Source organism: Peromyscus eremicus, chromosome 23 (genome assembly GCF_949786415.1).
Source record: "Peromyscus eremicus chromosome 23, PerEre_H2_v1, whole genome shotgun sequence".
Taxonomy (NCBI): domain Eukaryota; kingdom Metazoa; phylum Chordata; class Mammalia; order Rodentia; family Cricetidae; genus Peromyscus; species Peromyscus eremicus.
In genome coordinates, this window is record NC_081438.1 from 18940342 (window position 1) to 18954564 (window position 14223).

A 14223-nucleotide genomic window follows, 5' to 3' on the forward strand; every position below is an offset into this window, starting at 1 on the left:
CTTCCAAACGTATTTCCCTCACTGGCTGCAGCACGCACCTTCTTTATTCCGCTAAAATTAGCTCTCGGTGGCAGAGTGAGGTTCATGCTAAGGCTTGAGAGTTTGGTTGATGTGCAGCCCAGCGGATGTTCGGACTTGCCTACGGTAGGTCCAACCTGCTAAATTGTAGTTACTCATTGGTCAGTGGGTTGTCACTCACAGTCACAGTAAGAGATGAACAGCAATAGTAACGATCCAACTATAGCAATGTCAGGAGAGGTGGGACTCTGATCTCTCTCTGAACGCACTACGTTTGTATTTTCTTCCTGGGAGGGTGTGGGGTGACGCAATGCCGGTGAGACCAGACGAAGCATGGTGATGACCTGGGCATCCCAGCATAGCCTTAGCCTCCTCGATAAGCATTGTTTGAACCAATCACTGTTGACCTCATGACCAAGCCTGCTGAGTGACTGGCAGGGAGAAGCATATATGGCATGGGCGTGACAGGCCAACAAGCAGGGGACATATGCAGTGTGGATGCTGAACACGATTGGCTCTGTCATGCATGTGGTGGGGCATGTGATAGACGGATGGGCAGGACGCCTACAGGATGTGGATGCTGTACATGGTGGATGGGCCAGAAGCCTACAGGGTTGGATGCTTCCAGCTGACAGTCAGGAGGCATATATGGACACACCAGACAGAGGGAAGATCCACATTCCAGGTGGCTAGAAAAGGACCGCGTGAGATTTTTATGGCACCCCTCAGAAGGGCATGCAGTTTTTAAAAATCAATTCTTGGATTTTTTTGTGTCATATTTTTAGACTCTGGTAGACCACAGGTAGCAGAAGGTGCAAAAGACAAAACTTAATAAGGTAAGACTGCTGCCATGTTCCTGTAGTGGACCGGCTAGTTCTTAAATCAATTAGGAACGGAAACAGCGCTTTATCCTACCCTCCCTTATTTCTTCTTGGGCATCCCACTACTGGGACTCTGTTCTTCGTGTTAATTAGGGTTTATATCCGATCTAATCACTTTCCGCTTTCTGAAGAAACTCACCATTTCCTGCAAGGAAGAGGCGTGCTGAGTACCAGCTCCTCTGTCCGCTTGTCTGAGGCAGAGCTGACTTTCTCCACAGAATGGTTTTGCTAGAATTATATAACTCAATACTGGTGTGTGTGTGTGTGTGTGTGTGTGTGTGTGTTTCTTTCAATTGCTCCAATATTACTGTCCGCCATCTTCCTGAGCAGAATTGGTAGGAAGTTCCTCTGTAACACTATTCTTGCTGCTTTGTGGGTAAGCTGGGCTCCCCCTCCTCCAACTCCCCCCCCCCCCCCGCCTTCTGACCTAAGCAGAAGTTTACTTGAGATTTGCACCATTTTAATGACACATCTTGGTTGACTTTCCGAGCATGTGTGTGTGTGTGTGTGTGTGTGTGTGTGTGTGTGTTGCACCATGAAGGATTCCTGTATCTGTGGTTGGTGTGTTGGAATGTTCTCAGTCATTTACCTTATTCATTTTAATTTAAAACATTATTGAAAAAATCTTTATGTATATGGGTCTTTTGCCTGCATGTATGTCTGTGCACATGTGTGTGTGCAGTACCCAAGGAGGCCAGAAGAGGGCATCAGTCTCTTGGAGCTAGAGTTACAGATGGTTGTGAGCTACCATGTGGGTGCTGGAGATGCAACCCCAGACCTCTGCAAGAGCAGAAAGTGCTCTTAAGTGCTGAGCCATCTCTCTAGCTCCTTTCTTTTTAAAATTACATTGAGAGAGACGGAGACACAGAGCCAGCCTATGCTGGAGCTCATTGTGGAATCAGGGGACAATTTGCTGGTGCTGATTTTCTCTTTCCACCATGCAGGTTCTGGAGATCAACTCAGGTTGTCAGGCCTGGCATCCAGTACCTTTACCAACCGAGCCACCCACTGGCCTAGTCACTATTTTTACACACACACACACACACACACACACACACACACACACACACACACTGCAGTCTCTTCCCAGGTTCCCATGGCTTCCTCTTTCATAACTGCCCCCCAGTCCCCACTCCCGGTGCTTTTAGAACACCTTCTCATCTCTGTTTCTGTTTGGGGAGTTTCTCAGTCTGTTTCCAAACTACCCACTCCTTCCCTGGCTGTCTGGAGTCTCTGCGGCCTCCAGAGGCCTCCCATGTTGCTACGGAATAGCTTTAAGTAGAGGCACGGTCACTTTTATGTCTGCCTGTCGACCTTTCCCATCTGTCTTGCGTGCTCTGTTCCTTTTCCACGATGCTGCTTAAGATATTAACCACAGAAACTTTATTCATTATTTGGTTTTTAAGCCAGAGTTTCACCGTGTAGCCCTGGCTACCCTGGAACTCGCTCTGTAGACCAGGCTGGCCTCGAACTCAGAGATCGGGCTGCTGAGTGCTCGGATTAAAGGTGTGTGTCACTACTCTGGACTCCATCTCTGTCAATTCACCCTTTCTAGGGACTGGTATGGCAGCCCCTCAGCCCCGGAGCTACAAGGGTGGCTGTCGTCATTTCCCAGGGACCCTGCGTTGTCAATTCCAGAGCCCACAGATGGTACAGAGAAGTTTCTAGCTACAGCTGGTCCGTGAGGATGGCTGAGAGAGACCCAAGTCCCTGACTGGGGCACAGCTGCTCTTGGATGCACCATAGAACCCTCTCTTGGATGCACCATGGAGTCCCTTTGGGGCTACTACTGGGAGAGAATGGGGCCCCTGGTGGGTCACTGCAGAGGCCCCAGGATAGCACTATGGCCAGAAGGACTGCACCACACATCATCTCTGGCTTGGAGCTGAGGCGGGGATCTGGGGGTGCCACCTGTGGCCCTTGTAAAATGCAAGCTGTCAGCAGTCTCTCTCTCCCTTAGGAAGGTGCACTTAGAGGAGATTTAATCGGGAAGGAAGGATGGGCCTAATGGAGTCTGCCCAGGGAACCAGGATCCTGGCGCCTCCTGCCTCCAGCTCAGCTGCTCTGTAATTGGCCCCACAGCCTCTTCCGCATCCTTTGGGTTTGCAGCTGTGAACTCAGCTCTGATGCGCGAAGCCTCCCGCTCTGTGTTCCCCGCCTGCTCTTGCAGCTCTCCAGGCTTCCTTGGGTTCATTCTCAGGGAATGGTCGCCCTCTTCTCGTGCTGTGTGCTGTGGATGGACATTGGCCAGGTTCCTTCCACACGGGCTGGGGGGCTGGTGCACACGACATCCTTCCTCTCCTCTGGCCGTGCTGGGAGAATGTCTTTGCCTCTCCCAGGGTACATCTCAGGATGCAAGCCGTGGCTAGGATGACTCAGTGTGAAGCCGGTACACAAGCGGGGAGGGGTCTGGGGCAGTCAGACTAGAGTCAGGTGGGATGGTGGCCTTCCTGCCACGGGCTGATGGGATGTGGACATGGAGGCCAGAGCTCCAGCAGCCATGGTGGAACTTCAGAGAAGTCTAACACAGAGGGTACCCTAGAGACAGGACAGAGCAGGCCCTCCCCCCACAGTGTTAAACACAAGGCCAGCCCTGCACTGTACTCCCCACTTAGCTTTGTTAGGGAAGCAAGCTTTCGTCCTGCCTCAGCGCCTATGGCACGGAGTTCTCAGCCACTCACAGCTGGCTCACCCTCCCTCTGACTCACCTGTCACTAGAGGAGTGATTTCTGGCCATGTGTGGGCTGACTGCAGAAAGCAGCTCCCGGAAGCTGAACCCCAATGTGCAGGAGGCCCACAGTCCCCGGTGGCTCTTCCTCTTGGTGTGCCACAAGCACTTAGCCTCCCATGGCCATCCCCTAAGCATACGGTGTACCCAGGGGTCCCGTGTGTCCACCCCTTCATTGTGCGGTATGCCCTTAGTCCCCTATGGTCCCTGCTGTGTCCTAGTAGAAGATGGTGATCTCTGTGGGGTGCACCATGATGCAGAGCCTCAACGCTTTGGTAGCGGGTCTTCAAGTGCTCCTGCCTCTGGAACCTCTAGGTGTGTTGTGCACTTATCCAGGACATCCATCCAGCCCTGGTAGATATAGGAGCCTTTAGGGAACAATAATTTCTCCAGCTCTCTTCAGCCTCAAGGGAGAGCTAGTAAGTCGCCTACTGTCCCCTGGCTGCCCCATGAGTTTCCTCAGCAGTTGGACAACAGTGGGCAATGGCAGAGTGTGCCAGCAGGTACATCGGCAGTCTGTCTGTGCTCTTCCTCGCCTGTCTGGCTGACTGGAGATGGTGTCATCCGTTTCCTCTAAAACTTAGTGACAAAGTGTCATGGCGGTGTCCCTGGAGACGCTTCTGGTTTCCTGCTGAGCTGTGATCTGTCTGTGCCTTTTCCAACCATTGCTGGTTCCATTCTCCGTAGGTTCATGGTGCCCTAAGGGAGACCCCAAGGGGTATAACAAAATCTAAAAGCTGGGAGGCTGGGAGCAGGGACATAGCTTCGAATACCCAGGGCCTCTTGGTGACATCACCATGAATTTGAGGCTCTGTATTTCTTTTCAGTCCCTCACCTATCTGGCTCGAAGTTCTCAGGTCAAATGTCACTTCCTGGGGACATCTTCCCTGGACCTCTGTGCCATATCTTCAGAGCCTGACATGCTTTTCCTTCGTAATGTCTGCTGGCTTAACTTTTATATTGTTGGGAAAGTCTCAGGCCTTTTTCTGAGTCCTCTGCAGATGGGAGACACCCCAGGGACCAGAGTGCTCTGTCCTGCAATATTTACACCTCCAGCAACACAGAGCCTGGGCACGGTAGAAACTTAGAAATGCGCGCTGAGTGACACATGGCGCCGCTCCACCCAGGTCCTTGCTGGGCTCCTAGTGTGAGTTTCATACACCATGAGAGACAGTCAATGAGCTGTAACAAGCACATAATTACCCTCCAAGGGGCCTGTGTCCCCTTTCCTCCCAACTACATTTGTGCATTATGGGCTTGTAATTAAAACGATGGTGAGTGTCACGGCACAGACCACGCACAGGAGGTGAACGATAGAGAAGGCGCTGGAGGGGGCACCCATAATGCTGGGAATTGCGACGCAGCTCTGAGACGTGCACTTTGTTCTCGGGAACTGAAATTGCCTTTGATGTCCTTTGAGAGCTTTAATGCATTTTTAATTCACGCAGAACCCCACTTCTTAGCTCTCCTTGCGAGAGGGAGAGAGAGAGAGAGAGAGAGAGAGAGAGAGAGAGAGAGAGAGAGAGAGAGAGAGAGAGAGAGAGAGAGAGAGAGAACGTCGTGGATAGGAGAGCCGAGGGACAGTTTAGGCAGTCATTATAAGGGATGGTCTAGCTCCCAAGCCTGTCCCACAGAGTATAGCCGTGGGGTATCTGAAATCCACAGGCACAGAGTGGAATACCAGAAATCTACATGCACAGAGTGGAATACCAGAGCCTGGGCAGTAGTGTTTGCCACCAGAGAGCCCAACACTCAGGCTGTGCTGTGGGCCACAGGCCATCATCTGTACTAGGACTGGGTCCTCATTCCTGGGTCCCCAAGCTTCAGACTGGGACCCTGGGCAGTTCAGATGACAGGATCCCATCTGCTCATTTGCCCTTACACCCTACTTTAAAGACAAGGAAATTAACCGGCTAGTTATACACCTAGGAATCCACTTGCATTGTGCCCGACACTCGGTGAGTCAAAACCCCCAAGGTTAACTGCCTTCCTACAAACCTGGGTCTGATACCCTGCGCCTGTCACATGGTGCAGGAAAGACAGTTTCACACTGGAGTGCCTGGTACGCAGCAGGCTCCATCCCTGCACTCCTCACAGGGACCCGGACTATCCATGGTCCACAGTCTCCCCAGCGTAAGTGTGGTGAGTGCTGGGAGATAACGCAGCTGTATCACTTTACCTGGACAGACGCACAGATGGACAGCCAAGGAGCAGCATCACTCCCGCGGTTCACCAACAGCATCCTGAGGGTCCTTTAATAATGCAGGAAGCAGGTGTTTTCTCACGCAGTGCCAGCCAAGCTGAAGCTTCCAGAGGCTTCCTGGGACCTGTGCTCTCTCACATCTGGACTCAGCAGTTACACATCCTGGTTGTGGTGCACTTCCAGGAAGAGCGGGGGGTGCTGAGGGAAGCCTGAGCAGCAGAACGCAACAGAGAAGATTTATGTAGATGTCAGCCAGGACTGTCTGCATAAGCATATTTTTTAATCTCGGAAATAAAGGCTTTACTGGACCATTGACACCGGGAGATAAGGCAACCCTGATGTATTATGTGGGCATGCCCACTAACTACAGGCTATGTGGAGTCTGGGCATGCTCACCTGGGCGACAGGTGGGCTTCTCACGTGTATCATGTTGAGGTGTGAGCAGCTTCTGCGTGTTGTCCACATCATTTGGGTCTAAGCCGCCTCTTTACCAGAATGTGTCGCCATCTTGAGTCCTTTGTACATGTCATCGTGTCGATACTTATCTGGGGTGCCTGTTTCTTCCTGTCTTACCCCGTGTGTCTCACGGTTGAGCACGGGGCTGATATGGGTGGGTTTTGTGCATTTCCTGTATATGGTTTCTCCGTGTGTGTCGTTTTGGGGTCCCTGTGTCTGCCTTGGCATGTTCTCACTGTCGCATGTAGGTGTGACTCTGTGGGTCACTTACGTGCATATGTGCGAATGCTCTGTGACTCCAACTTGTGTGCTCCCTGCAGCTCACCTGCGGTGATGAATATGTCGCTTATAGTGACCACATCTATGTTCCCTTGGTGACCCAGATGCATCACTCCCATGAATGGTGCCCACAAGCAGTTTCCTATGGTACCCGTCTCTCCAAATGGTGTAGGGTGAACAGAGGTGAAGGCTTCAGGGGACCCCAGTTCTTCAGCTCCTTCCCATGGGTCTCTGGTAACTGGAGGAGGCTAACGGCATCACCAAGGCTGGTGTCCCACCTACTGACCTTCCAGACAGCACTCCCTCCAGCTCTCAGGAGCTGGGCTCTGAGGCTAAGCTCACCCTCCCCTCACCGGGACAGCCTGGAAGCCTGCTTGCGTGTGGTGAGGCACTCTACGAGGACAGGTCCTGGGCAGCAATGTCTTCTCAGTCAGAACTCTCCATGGACTCCAGCCCCAGTGGGCAGACCCTCTCCCGCCGGCTCCTTTTTTCTCGGTCTTACCAGGATAGACGCAGAGAGCCCAGATGGGCGATGAGGTCTTGGGTCCTGCTTTAGGGAACGGCACCCTTTGGGGGCATCAAGGTTTCTGGATAGCCAGTGTTTCTCTGCCTCATCCTCAGGGTGGGCATAAAAGTGCAGAAGTGAATAAATGGCCCCTCTGGACACCCACTTCCCCCAGTGCCCTCATGCCAGCTTCATTCAGGATCCCCCCCCCCCCCCCGTCTCCTCTCACAGAGGGGAAACTGAGGCTTGAGAGCCGAAGCTCAGTGTGGCACAGGTGGGTGACAGGAACAAAGGCTACCACCTCAGGTGTGTTCAGGAGATGAAAGGGGAGGGGCGGGGCTGGCTCTCTACAGAGCAGGCTGAGGGGTGGCGGGGGTGGGGGTGGGGGTAGGGGGTGAGGGAGTAGGCGGGCTTCATGACATCATCAGAATCGAGCTCAGTTCTTCCATCTCAGCTGTTGCTGTAGCTTCTCAGGCTTTGGCTTCAGGCTCCAGGAGGGAAGCTGTGGCCACTGTGCCAGGATGGTGCTGGTCGCCCTTGCTTCCTCCCAGACCCAGCACCTGTCAGATTTGGGGCAGATCTGAAGCTCACTCTTATTGGCAGTGAGCTATTCTCTAGAGCCAGAGCACAGCACATGGAAAGTGTGAGAGCCTTTTCCACCAACCCTGGGGCAAATCCTGTTTACTGGGATTGGACTGGCTGGACCAGGTGACCATCCCTGCACCAATCAGAGCCAAAAGCATGGGCCACAGGCCCCTCTTTGGATCAGAGATGCCCACCAGCGTCTCAGGGTCCCAGAGACCCAGTATAAAGATTTTTCTAGAAAAAAAAAATGCCCTTCACAGAACTAAACTCTGTTCTGTTGACTGGAAAGTCTCTGTCTTAGTTAGGGTTTCTGTTGCTGTGAAGAGACACCATCACCACAGCAACTCTTATAAAGGAAAACATTTCACTGAGGCTGGCTTACAGTTCAGAGCTTTAGTCCACTATCATCAAGGTGGGACATGGCGGCACGGTGCTGGAGAAGGAACTGAGAGCTCTGTATCTCGATCCGCAGGCAGTAGAAGGAGACTGTGTGCCACAATGGGTGTAGCTTGAGCACAGGAGACCTCAAAGCCCGCCTCCAGTGACACACTTCCTCTAATGAGGCCACACCTACCCCAACAAAGCCACACCTCCTAGTAGTGCTATGCTCTATGGGCCAAGCATTCAAATATAAGAGTCTATGGGGGCCATACCTGTTCAAACCACCAGAGCCCCCCACCTGCAGGACCCTGGACATGAAGAAGGGACAGAGCCTAGGCACCTGCTTCTCACTTTCAGTCAATTCCCATTAATCAGAGCCTATCTAATTACCTTACATACCCAGTGCTTGCCTGTTTCTACAGAGCGTCAGGCTCCCTCAGATCCAGCAATGGCATGGCCCTCTTAGGACCCATCTGGGTGATGCCCTGGTGTGGTGGAGTACTGAGTCCCAATCCAAGTACCTCCTCTCACTTCCCACACCCACTACAAATGGAATAGGCTGTGATTGGGTGGGTCCCCAGGCCCTGAGTGGATTTGGAGTTTGTATCCTAAATGCTTAGCATACAGCCTCGGAAGCTGACAGATCATCCACCACTGATCCGGGATATCAGAGAGCTGCAGACTGTGTACGTGTGCGCTGGTGTGAAACCCTAGTCCTGGGATTTTCCGCTTCATTCGGGAACCAGAAACACAGCCTAATGACATCCGGTAGCTTTGAGACACACGCCGAAGGTGGTGGGCTCTCGGTGGAGTCTCCAGGGAGCAAATGGGATTGCAACAGCTACAGTTCTTTCCAGAGGAGGGGGGGGGGCACAAGCCCCATGGAGAGATCTGAGGCTTTACAGAGAGAAAGAGCCCAGACCCTACAGCCCTCGGCCCACCACATCAGCCATTAGCCAGCAGGACCCTGAGTGTGTCTGATTGAAAAGGAAGGGAGCAAGTCTCTGTGAGGCTCTGAGTGTCAACCTTCCTCAACATGTGCTTCTCAAGCTCCCCTCATACCTGTTGTAGCTGCTTCTGCCTCTGCACCACTTGGCGGTGGGTGTAGCCCCTGGAGAATTTATTCCATTCCGCTGGTAGTCTACCCCTCCTGAAATAAAGGGTGACTGTATTGAGGCTGTATTGGTTCTTCTTGAGGTTGCAGGTGCGGAGACATCTGACTTTTGGGGTGTGCTCCATCCTAGCCCCTTTTATTGGCAATGGAGATGGTGGTGGCCTGCTCCTGCACTGACCACAGTGAGCACAGAATCTCTCATCAGTGGAGACGGGCCGGTAGTATGGCTAGGAAGTTGTTCTCATTTCCTTCCTGTGGCTGAGATAAAACACTCTGACCTAAAGCAACTTAAAGAAGGAAAGGGGTTATTTGGCTTATACTTCTGTCACTGAGGGAAGTTGGGGCAGGAACGTAAACAGAAACTCAAGGCAGAAACCATGAAAAACATTGCTTGCTGGCTCAGTCACTCACTCACGCTTACCTAGTCTTCTTGTACAACCTAGGACCACCTGCCTGGGGAATGACACCACCCCCAGTGGGCTGACCCTTTTACACATTCCCACAGGCCAATCTGACCTAGACAGTTCCTCAGCAGAGGCTTTTTTTTCCCTCAGATGACTCTATAGGCTGTATTACATTGACAGTTAAAGTTAACTAGGGCAGAAATGGACACCGCTTTTTAAGGACAGATATTTGGAAATCATTACGGCCATGATCCTCTTCAAAAGAAGGCATATCTTGTGACGGAAAAGAAGCATGGCCAGCAGGAAAGTGACACATGTCCTCCTGCATGCCTTTGGCTCTGCTGTTCCCAGGTTTTGCTATCACTCAGTATCCTACATCCCCGGGGCTCAGAGCTGGAAGTCACGTGTTGCAGGGCTCTTGTGCAAGGATTAGAGTTTATCATTTGCATCTGGCATGTCTGATTCATTAGTTCTACTGTGTTTATTCCGTATCCTTTCCAATCATTCTTTGAAAATTTCATGTATATTTCATTTTTGCTTTGAAGACCCCTAGAGAAATTGACAAAGCTCCACCCAGGGAGGTTCTTCAAGATGGCAATGGGTGCAGGGGGCGGGGGCTGCGTATCCCAGGAGAAGAAAGCAGGAAGTCGAGGCTTAGGGTGGGAACACAGTGGGGGGGGGGGGGTTGGAGCTGCTGCAAAGAAATGGGTAGGAGATGGGAGTGGGCACCAGTGTTAACAGGAGAAGGCCTTCTGCCTCTGTGGAGATGAAGGAGTAAAGATAAGATCAGGTTTGAAAGAGACTGATTTAAAAAGGCATTTTCCTGGACATAGATTGCACACGAGGTTACATGCCAGAAGGGCCCTCAGATGTTCACTTAACCTCCTCTGGGCCTAGAGAGGGGAAGTCATCCCCGGTGCTTAAAAGCTAAGCTTCGGCTTAAAATACCTATTCTTAATTTTCTTGGACAGCTGGCCCGATTCTCACTGGCCATTCTTGACAGCCATAGACTCCCCCAAAAGGTCTCCTTCAAAAGGGACCAGCTCGGTCAACATCTGTCTACTGTACTCTAGAAACCCACATCTGAGGGCACCCTGAGGATCTCACTGCACCTAGACTCAAGTTCAGTGATGGACCTTTGGAAGCTGTTGACCTCAGGAAGTTTGACCTTCAAGTCAGACGAGGTGGACAGAGAAGTCCTCATCAAGTCATGCCGCATCTCATGTAGGGAAATGGAGTCAGGAAAACCTCCACCTTAGTCTGCTCATGGTGCTGTGGTGGTTGGCGGAATAATGGTCCCTTAGATGTCCACTACAATCCCTGATAGAATTCTGCCCTTACTCCAGTTGTGTGACCGCACACGCTCAGTCCAGGAGTTAAGCAAAATTTGGTCTTGCGTCTTACGTCATCAATGTGCGTTGGTGACTACCATGGTCAAGCAATCAGCACATGCATGGTGTAGCTCCGTACTGGGAGCCCTTAAAAGCAGGACGAAGGCCCCACCCTCTCTCTCTGCTCTGTTCTGCTCCCTCTCCCCCCCTTTCCTCCTAATAAAGCTCTTAATACTGATACTGGGTTCTGTTGTGACCATGACCTTTCCGCTGGTAACCAGCACCATAACCAACGCCTTTTATCTTTCAGTCCCCAGAATCTGTAAGGATGTCCCCAATCTGAGGGAAGATACTTTGTGATTAGGGCTGTGGAACTTGAGATCATGGGGAGCTTGAAGGACCCATGGTGGATCAGTGTCCATCATTCCCAGATGGAGCACACAGTGGACCAGAACGAAGAAATAGCTTTGAGGACAGAGGAGATGTAAGCCACAGTGAACACAAGGGCCCAGAAAGTTGGTAAAACCTCAACTGGCAGCCATCAGGAAAAAGGGACCATAGTGTTAAACCCTCAGGCACTGAATTCTCCAACACGCTAAGGGCTTCCCCTCAGGTCTCCAGAGAGGCCAGCAACTTACTGACATTTTGACTTGAGCTGTGCTACTTCTGTGTCCGATTTCTGACCTATAAAACAGCAAGAAAACACACATCCATTCTCTGAGCCTCCAAGTCAGTGGTGATTTTTGAAGGTGGCCATGAGGAGCTGATGTGGGAGGCCATGTTTCTGAAAGTAAAGGGAAGCAGCTCTCAGCTTGTAGAGCCAAGCTGGCTGCCATCCCTGAGGCTGAGGATGTGTGTGTGTGTGTGTGTGTGTGTGTGTGTGTGTGTGTGTGTATGTATGTGTGTGTGTGTCATTGTCAGGGCCACGTGGAGCTGACCTTGAGATCGACGGGAGTCAGGTGTGAGAAGGGCGTGTCCAAGAAGGACCAGCATAACAGCCGGCAGAGTCCTGACAGGTCCACCAGCTGAGCCAGGACCCTGTGAGTCCCCACCTTTCGGACAATGCTGCCGTTTCTAAACAAACTTGGTGGACGCCCAGCAGTCGCCTCTCAGCACAGAAAGCTCTTGGATCTGCCAAAGTGTTTTCATTTTTCTGTTCCGATTACCGTGTTTTGTGCTTTTCCCCGTCCTGGCTGTGAAAACCATACATCTAAAGATTGATTTTGTTAAGAAAACTGCTCTTTATGATCTGGGCTTTCACACATTCACAGGCTCTCGGGGGCCATTTATCCTCTCTCTGGCAGGCCTGAGCCACACACCATCACTTACAGAGCAGCGGGGAATTCCTCTCTGTCATCACCGGTTCAGGCGTGAGTCCCGGAACACTGTCTGCACCCTGTGGGGAGAGGCAACGACCTTTCTGGAGCCCACATGGATTTGGTGATGACAGCCTGTGTCCAGGACAAGACCTTGACTGGGAAGGCCCTGGACTTTGACCCCTTTGCCTGAGATACTACCTCACCACTGGCTCCTGTGACGGCACCAGGTCCAGGCCTCTCAGGTGTGGAGTGTGAGTGGAGAGCAAGGCTAAGTTCTGTGAATTAAACTCACATGGCAGAGATTCCAGGAAGGCAGAGGCAGTGAGATGTGATGAGGTGACATCTGCTCAGCCGGAGTCCCAGCTGGAGGCTAATTTGACTTCATCTAAAATATTTTGAATTCTATTTCCAGATAATTAATGCTTTCTCATCCATGTGTCAAACCTCAGCTGGGTCCCTTGGTGTCCAGCCTCACCATCGGCATCTCCTTGCATCTGGGAGGTGAAGCCACAGCCCTTCCATAATAGAGAGCTGGGTGACAGGGGCAGCAGATGAAATGGGTAGGGTCTGGCATGGGGAGAGGTAGGCCCAGCTGTAAGGGTGCTCTGATGAACTGGGGTTCACCGACGTAAACTTTATGCAAGGGCATCTGAAAATGAGAAGAAGAGGAGAAGGGAGGTGCTCTCAGTAACACAGTGATGATGGACAGGGATGGAAACAGGATGGAGGATGCAGACATCATGATCTAGCTGGACCCAATAGATCAGGAATACACTGCCAACAGTCATAGGATACGTGCCCGTGTGGAGCATTGTCCAGGACAGACCTTGGTTTTGTCTGTGTTTCATACAATTAACAACACAGAGTGGACCGAAGCTAGCTGAGGGGGAGAGAGAGAGAGAGAGAGAGAGAGAGAGAGAGAGAGAGAGAGAGAGAGAGAGCCCGGATGCACTAACACACGGAGCCACAAGCTCTCAGGAGCTGTTAGAAGAAGAAGTCCTGGGGGAAATACCTTTAACATGAAATAAAGAAGAAAAAAATAAAAAAGACACCAAATTTTTGGACTGCAGGGAAAGCCGCTTTGCCAGCAATGTGAACAGCAATGTTAAAACAGAGAGGTCAAATCCGTGATCTGACTTCATACTCTAAAGATGAGCAAAGTAAATCCAAAACTAGTGGGAGAGAGGGAACAAAGAGCACAGCGGAGATAAAACAGAAAAATCAGCTGGTTCAGTAAAACAAACAAACAAACAAACAATTTCCAAACAATTGGGGACTGGCGAGATGGTTCAGTGATTAAGAGTGCATACTGCTCTTGAGTTCATTTTCAACATGGAAGTCTGGGGCTCACAAGCATACGTCACTCCAGCTCTAAGGGATCTGCCGCCCTCTTCTGGCCTCCTTGGGCACCTGCACTCATGTTCACTCACACACATGCAGAAATAAAAATAAAATCTTTTTAAAGAACTGCTAAGTCTCTCTTTCTCTTCCCCCCTCCACACCCCCAACATTAACAAACTCAGCAAAGTGGCAAGGAACAGGATCAACACAAAACCCAGCTGTTCCTGCACAATCAGCGAAGAAAAATCTAAGGAGCAATTAGGAAACAATTCTGTGTATTGCAGAAGCTGAAGGGAAACAATGTATACAAATGTATCTCACTCTAACCAAGCAGGAGAAAGAGTTACACCTGGAAGGCTCCAAAGCCCTGCAAAACATCATGAATATGCTGCTCAACTGCCCACCTCCAAATCATTCAATTTTTGAAGTTTTATCTTAAAAAAAAAAAACACAGAGAAAAGGGAACAATAGTGGCTGAAAAGACAGCTGAGGGAAAATGGGAAGTTGAAGTTTGAGCAATTTTAGTTTTCTGTCAGGTGTAAATTAAAAAGAGCCCAAAGTGAGCTGACTGCAGACTCATGAGCCTGTCTCCTTCCTTGGGAAGGTGAGCCAGAGAAATGAGATATGAAGAGGCGAAATGGATGCGCTGACTGAACGCTAATAACCCATAGGCGATGC